General features: G+C 37.8%; 1 pseudogene; it reads left to right on the forward strand.

Moving 5' to 3' along the window:
• The window catches only part of LOC103740843, a 9,817-nt pseudogene extending 3,859 nt beyond the window's left edge, over nucleotides 1-5,958 (forward strand).
• The last annotated feature ends 1,703 nt before the right edge of the window (nucleotides 5,959-7,661 follow it).

Genomic DNA, 7,661 nt, shown 5'->3' on the forward strand with positions numbered 1-7,661 from the left:
CCATATACTGGGGCACAAAACAAACCTCAAGAAATACAAAAAGATTAAAATAATTCCATGCATTCTATTAGACCACAATGCAATAAGGTTTGCAATCAACACCAGAAGAAGCCCTAATCACCACATGAACACATGGAGATTAAACAACACACTCCTGAATGATGAATGGGTTAAAAGAGAAAATAAGAATGAAATAAAAGTATTCCTGAAACTAAATGAAAAGGACAATACAACACAACAAAACCTCTGGGACACATTAAAAGCAACCCTTGAAGGGAAGTTTATAGCCCTGAGTGCCTACATTAAATAATCAAAAAGAAAAAAAATAAATGACTTAACATTGCAACTCAAGACACTTGAAAAGCAACAGCAAATGAAACCCAAATCCAGCAGACAAGAAGAAGTAACAAAAATCAGATCAGAAATTAATGAAATTGAAACAAAGAAAACAATACAAAGAATCATCAATTCCATGAGGTGGTTCTCTGAAAAGATAAACAAGATTGACAAGACCGCTAGCCCAATTAACCAAAAGAAAGAAAGAACACCGCCAAATCAACAAAATCAGAGATGAAAGGGGAAACATCACGACACTAGAAAGATGCAGAACATTATAAGGGAATGCTTTAAAAACCTATATGCTGCAGATTTAAAAACCTAAAAGATGTGGATGGATATCTAAAGGCATGGGAACCACCAAAACTAAACCAAGAAGAGATTCACATCTTAAACAGACTCATAACACAAAAAGAAATTGAAGAGTAATAAAAAACCACCCAACTAAAAAAAGCCCAGGACCAGGTGGATTTGCAGCAGAAGTCTATCAGACATTTAAAGAAGATCTACATCCAATACTACTTAATTTATTCAAAAAGACATAAATGGAGGGAGAACTTCCAAATTCCTTCTATGAATCCAGCATCACTCTAATACCAAAGCCAGGTAAAGATACAACCAAAAAAGAAAGCTATAGACCTATATCCTTAATGAATATAGATGTAAGAATTCTCAACAAAGTACTTGCAAACCGCATACAGACACACATCAAAAATGTCATCCACCCTGATCAAGTAGGCTTTATTCCAGAGATGCAGGGATGGTTCAGTATACGCAAGTTAATAAATGTCATAAATCATATAAATGGGCTCAAAGACAAGAACCACATGGTCATCTCAATAGATGCAGAGAAGGCCTTTGACAAAATTCAACATGGATTTATGTTCAAAGTCCTAGAGAGAATTGGACTGGAGGGAACATACTGCAGCATAATTAAAGCTATATATATATAAAACAAACCCACAGCCAACATCATTCTAAATGGAGAAAAACTGGAAGCACCACCACTGAAATCAGGAACCAGACAAGGCTGTCCACTATCTCCACTTCTCTTTAACATAGTGCTTGAAACTCTTGCAAGAGCAATAAGACAAGAGCAGGAAATTAAAGGAGTAATAATTGGAAAAGAAGAGATCAAATTATCCCTATTTGCAGATGATATATTATATCTAAGAGACGCCAAAAATTCCACCCGAAAACTCCTAGAAATATTAACACATTAAGTAAAGTGGCAGGTTACAAAATTAATCTACCCTGCTCATGGATTGGAAGAATTAATATTGTGAATCTGACCATCCTACCAAAAGCCATTTATAGATTCAATGTAATGCCAATCAAAATCCCCATGGCATTTTTCACAGAACTGTAAAAAACCATCCTAAGATTCATATGGAAGGACAAAAGACCTCAGATAGCAAAAGCAACCCTGAGCACTAAGAGCAATGTCAGGGTGATTATGACAGCAGATTTTAAGCTGTATTACAAAGCTATAGTCATAAAAACAACATGGTACTGGCACAGAAATAGACCCCTAGATCAATGGAACAAAATTGAAGACCCAAATGTGAGTAAACGCAATTTCAGACATCTGATATTTGACAACGGGGCCAAGAACATTCAGTGGAGGAAAGACAGCATGTTCAGCAAATGGTGCTGGCAAAACTGAATCTCCACCTGTAGAAGAATGAAACTAAACCCCTATCTTTCACCTTGAACAAAAGTCAATTCAAAATGGATCAAAAACCTCAATATGAAGCCTGAAGCTATGAAACTGTTAGAGGAAAACATTTGCAAAAATCTACAAGATGTAGGTATAGGAAAGGATTTTCCAAACTGGACATCAATTGCTCAGGAAACAAGATCAAGAATCAACAAATGGGACCTCACTGAACTAAAAAGGTTCTGTACAACAAAGGAGGCAACCAAGGAAGTGAAGAGAAAACCAATAGAATGAGAGAATATCTTCACCAGTGACACATCTGACAGAGGTTTAACATCCAGAATATATAATGAACTGAAAAAACAGAATCAAGTAACCCAATTAAAAGAAGTAATCAATTAACCCAATTATAAGAAGTAACCCAATTAAAAGATGGGCTAAGGAGCTAAACAGAGAGTTCTCAAAAAAAAAGTAAAGATGGCTAAGAAGCATCTTAAAAGATGTTCAACATCACTAATAATTAGGGAAATGCAAATTAAAACCATTTTAAGATTTCATCTTACCCCAGGGTTAGACTGGCTAAGATCAAGAAAACGAATGATACCAAATGTTGGAGAGGATGTGGGGAAAGGGGAACACTCATCCACTGCTGGTGGGGCTGCAAACTTGTTCAACCCCTATGGAAAGCAGTGTGGAGAGCTCTTAAAAAACTAAAAATGAACCTACCATTTGACTCAGTTATACCATTCTTTGGCATATACCTAAAGAACTCATCCTATTGCAGAGACACTTGTACATCCATGTTTGTTGCTGCTCTTTTCACAATAGCTAAGAGATGGAAGCAATCTAGGTGTCCCTCAATTGACAAGTGGATAATGAAAATGTGGTTCATTCATACGATGGAGTTTTACTCAGCAGTAATCAAAAATGTAATCATGAAATTTGCAGGTAAATGGGTGGAACTAGAAACTGTTATGCTAAGTTAAGTAACACAGATTCAGAAAAAAATATCGACATATGTTCTCCCTCATATGTGGTTCCTAGAATCAAATCCTGATAAGTGAGTATGTATCCAGCATAACTACAGGAACCAGGATAATGGAAAGGAACCAGGGAGGTAAAGGAAAAGAAAGAACCTGAAATAGAAGAAAAGTAGGAAACAGGTGTTAATAAGGGAGATATGGATTAAAAATTGGGTTAGTTTAAGGGAGGGGGGAGGGAAGGGTATACAAGGAACCTAGGGGGTAAAGGGAAAGAAGGAGCTCAAGAAAGGTAGGACCATAGGAAAAGGTTATTATTAAGGGAGAAAGGGGGAAAATGGGGGCACCTTAATTGGGGAAATCATGATGGAGGGGTTAGACAAGGTGAGAGATAATGCCTAACTAATTTTTAAAACCAGAGGGAACCATATTAGTCCAACAACCTACTGACAAATTATGCATACCATATCAAGAAATCTATGTCTAGGTAAGGTTTATCTGAGAACAGTTGGTCTTTGTCCAAGATTTATCTACATGGCACACAGTAATTAAAAGTACCAGAGTGGTGGAACTAACTTTCTTGGATGTTTAACAGACATACTTTGAGGCCTATACTAATTTGGTCAGAGGGACAGAAAAGACAGTTTTTGCTCCTTGCCCTCCTAGGTTGACTAGTTCCAGGGGACTATAAGCATCTCTCAAAATGTCCTGTAATTGTGGTGGGTAACCTTTCCTCTTGATCAAGGAGGCCGTGGAGACCCCATGAGATGTATTTGAACCAGTGTCCAGTCTATACAGAGGAAACATTTCCTCCATGCTTCCAAGCAAAGCCAGCCATAGTCAAGCAGGACCTTTGACTTATCTTCATATATGCAGAACTAGTAAAAGAAAAAAACCAGGATCTCCTCCCAGGCCCATGTGACCCATGAGGAACAGATCCTCAAATGGCCTTGAGAGTAAAAATAAATTGGTTTATCTGGGCCAACTGTATGGCATTAAACACACAAAAGGAAAGTATAACCAACATTTGAAGGGGCCAATATAATTTTTAAGAGTCTATATTTATAGCTAAAGGCTACATAACAAGCACCAATGCCAGATAGGAGATACCTTCTTTAGAGTTGTTGGTTATGGTGTCCCAAGGGGCTCCCAGATAGTAACCTAGCATAGAACTGGGAAACTGAACAACAGGCCCCAATATTACCTAAAGGAATATTAACAACAGACTGCTGCTAGATGAGGGACAGGTGACCTTCCTAAAACAAAGACCTCTAGATAGGCTGACTAGGTTCCCCAGATGGACAAGTAGTGGGGAACCACTGGGGATGTTGACAACGCAGTGCCAGTAGTAGGGATAACACAGTATAAGGGCTCTAGTTGGGGGAGGGAGGCTATGGGAGGGTGCCATCTGGGAAGTGGGTGTATATTTGAGTAAGATGGTTTGAGATGTTCCATGTGATATACACATACACACACAAATCAACAAATTAAAAGAATGTATTATATTTGAGGAGGAATCATAAAAATTTATGTCATGTTAATTAGTAGAGGTGATAAAGATTAACATTGAAATCTACCTCTTGACTTTATAGACATACACAGGTGCCAAGGATCTGAGTGAAACCGATTATGACTAATAATAATCATATACATACAGATTAGAGATGCATGTGCCAACATCTCAAAGAGTTTTTCTTTATGAAACTATGTATTTTAATAATGAAATGGATATCTTTTTTAAAGGTTAAAACCTCACTTAATTTTATGCTTGTAGGGTTTATATTGAGTACAATATTGTATAACTGTATTAATTCAACTGTGAACCTAAAAATTTACAGCCAGTTTTGAAAGAGATGCATCTTAGTTCTGGAAATTGTTATTGAATATGTCAATGCTGGTGTAATAAAATGCTTCTTCTAATTATGTGGTTATTAAATAAATTTTAAAAGCCCCAAGAACCCAGAAGAGGCAGAATTAGAAGACATCTTCAATCAAGTGATGGTTGTCTTTAAGTACTTAGAGGACAAAGACGTGTTTCAGAAGTTCTATGCAAAGATGATGGCCAAAAGACTTGTGCATCAGAACAACACGAGAGATGATGCTGAAGCAAGCGTGATTTCCAAGTTGAAGCAAGCTTGTGGTTTTGAGTATACCTCCAAACTTCAGTGGAGGTTTCAAGGCATTGGTTTAAGCAAAGATTTGAGTCAACAGTTCAAGAAGCACCTAAGAAATTCAGAACCACTGGACTTGTATTTCAGTATTCAGGTCCTGAGTTCTGGATCCTGGCCCTTTCAGCAGTCTTGTACATTTGCCTTGCCGTCTGAGCTGGAATGCAGTTATCAGCGATTCATAGCTTTCTATGCCAGCCTTCACTGTGGCAGAAAATTGTCCTGGTTATATCAACTGTCCAAAGGGGAGCTGGTCACTAACTGCTTCAAAAACAGGTACATCTTGCAGGCATCCACGATCCAGATGGCAATTCTGCTTCAGTACAACATGGAAGATGCCTACACTGTACAGCAGTTGACTGACAGCACTCAAATTAAAATGGACATTTTAGCACAAGTCCTCCAGATTTTATTGAAATTGGAGTTTCTCATCTTGGAAGATGAAAATACAAATGTTTATGAGGTGGAATTAAAGCCAGATACCTTAATAAAGTTATATCTTGGTTATAAAAATAAGAAATTAAGGGTCAATATTAACATGCCAATGAAAACTGAACAGAAACAGGAACAAGAAACTACACACAAAAATATTGAGAATGACCGCAAACTCTTGATTCAGGCAGCCATTGTGAGAATCATGAAAATGAGGTAGTCCTGAAACACTAGCATTTACTTGGTGAGTCCTCACTCAGCTGTCATCCAGGTTCAAGCTGCGGGTTCCAGTGATCAAGAAATGCATTGACATTCTCATCGAGAAAGAACAGTTGGAGCGAGTCTATGGTGAGAAGGACACCTACAGTTACTTGGCTTAACCCTTCTAGAAGGGTCTATATGACCCACAAGCGAATACCTGCAATGGAGGGAATGGAAATAACTGAAGTTCTTAGTAGCCAGCCTGCCACCATTTGGGCTTCCCTTTTTAAAACTGAGACCAGGACTCCCACCAGCTAGTCTCAGACTACAGCAGAACTGCTCAGGACTGATAATACATTTCAAGTCTCTAAATATGGACACCAATGCCATTTAATCTAACTTAAGAACAGAGGGAACTGAACCTTCCATGCTGAGGGCTGCATGCTACTGCATTTAACTCAATATACTGGCTACTGGATTAACAGTTGCCATCTGAGGCAGCACCTATAAAGTTGGCAGTACTTTGAGAGCAAGTCTGAATGGACCCACCTGTAGTCTGCTATGAAAAACTATTTATATAGTGTTTATCATTTTTTTAGTGTTTGAAAATGAAGAAAATTGAAGGGAAAAAAGATAGAACTATAGTGTTTCCTAAAGGAAAGCCAACTATTCCACACTCCTGTGATGTCATTTTCTTTAAAACTCGGTTGAACTACATTGTGTAAAAAGGAATTTGTGATATAGAAAGTCATTTCTTTCATTTCAGTTGAACTCAATGCTTAGATAAAACTACAGTATTTACTAAGGGAAAGGAAACTATTGCACATTCAAGTGACATGTCATCTTCTTTAAGAACGCAATTGAACTAGATTACATAGCTTCTGTTCTTAGAAGTTAAAAGGAAAGTGTGATACTGAAAGCGATTCATTCAATTCCATTTTCATTGAACTCAATGCTTACATAGAATTAGAGTGTTTACTACCTGAAAGCAAATTGTTACACACTCAGGTGATATTTCATCTTCTTTGCTACTGTAATAGAACTACTTGGCATGGTTTTCATTCTTAGAAGTGAAAAGGAAAGTGTGATACACAAAGCCATTCCTTCCATTTCACTTACATTGTATATAGCTTAGATAGAAATATAGTGTTTTCTAAGGGAATGCGAACAGCTACAACTCAGTCAATTTATGATCTTTAACTCTTTGATTGAACTACTTGGCATTATTTTCTTCCTTAGATGTGAAAAGGAAGCCATTCCTTGTATTTCATGTCCATAGTATTCAATGCTTAGATTAGAACTAAGTTTTTTCTATGTTAGGTGAACAGTTATAAGCTCCTGTTATTTATTATCTTCTTAAACATCATGATTGAACTTTTGGGCAGTTTTCTTCCTTAGAGTAGTACCAGAACGTGTGATACAGACAGAGATTATTTCCATTGTATTCAATTCTTAGATAGAACTACAATGTTTACTAAGGGAAAGCAAACAGTTACAAACTCAGGTGCTATGTCATCTTCTTTAATAATGAGATTGAACTACTGTGATATACCTGGTAGAGGAGCTTCAGTTGGTGAATTGCCTCCATTGGACTGGCCTGTGGCCACATCTGTGTGGAATCTTCCTATTATGTGCTGTGGGAGGGCCCAGCTCACTGTTGGTATTTCCATCCTTGGGCAGGTAGGCCTGTGTTGTATAAGAAAGCAAGTTGATCACGGACCAGAGGAGCAAGCCAGTAAGCAGCATTCCTCCATGGCCTGTGCTCTGGCTCCTGCCTCCATGTTCCTTCCCCGAGTTCCTACTTTGGGCTCCCTGATGAATTGTGACCTGGGAGACGTACGTCAAATAAACCATTTCTTCCCGAGGGTTGGTATTGGTCAGAGT

This window comes from Nannospalax galili, unplaced genomic scaffold, assembly GCF_000622305.1.
Source record: "Nannospalax galili isolate Female #2095 unplaced genomic scaffold, S.galili_v1.0 scaffold158, whole genome shotgun sequence".
NCBI lineage: Eukaryota > Metazoa > Chordata > Mammalia > Rodentia > Spalacidae > Nannospalax > Nannospalax galili.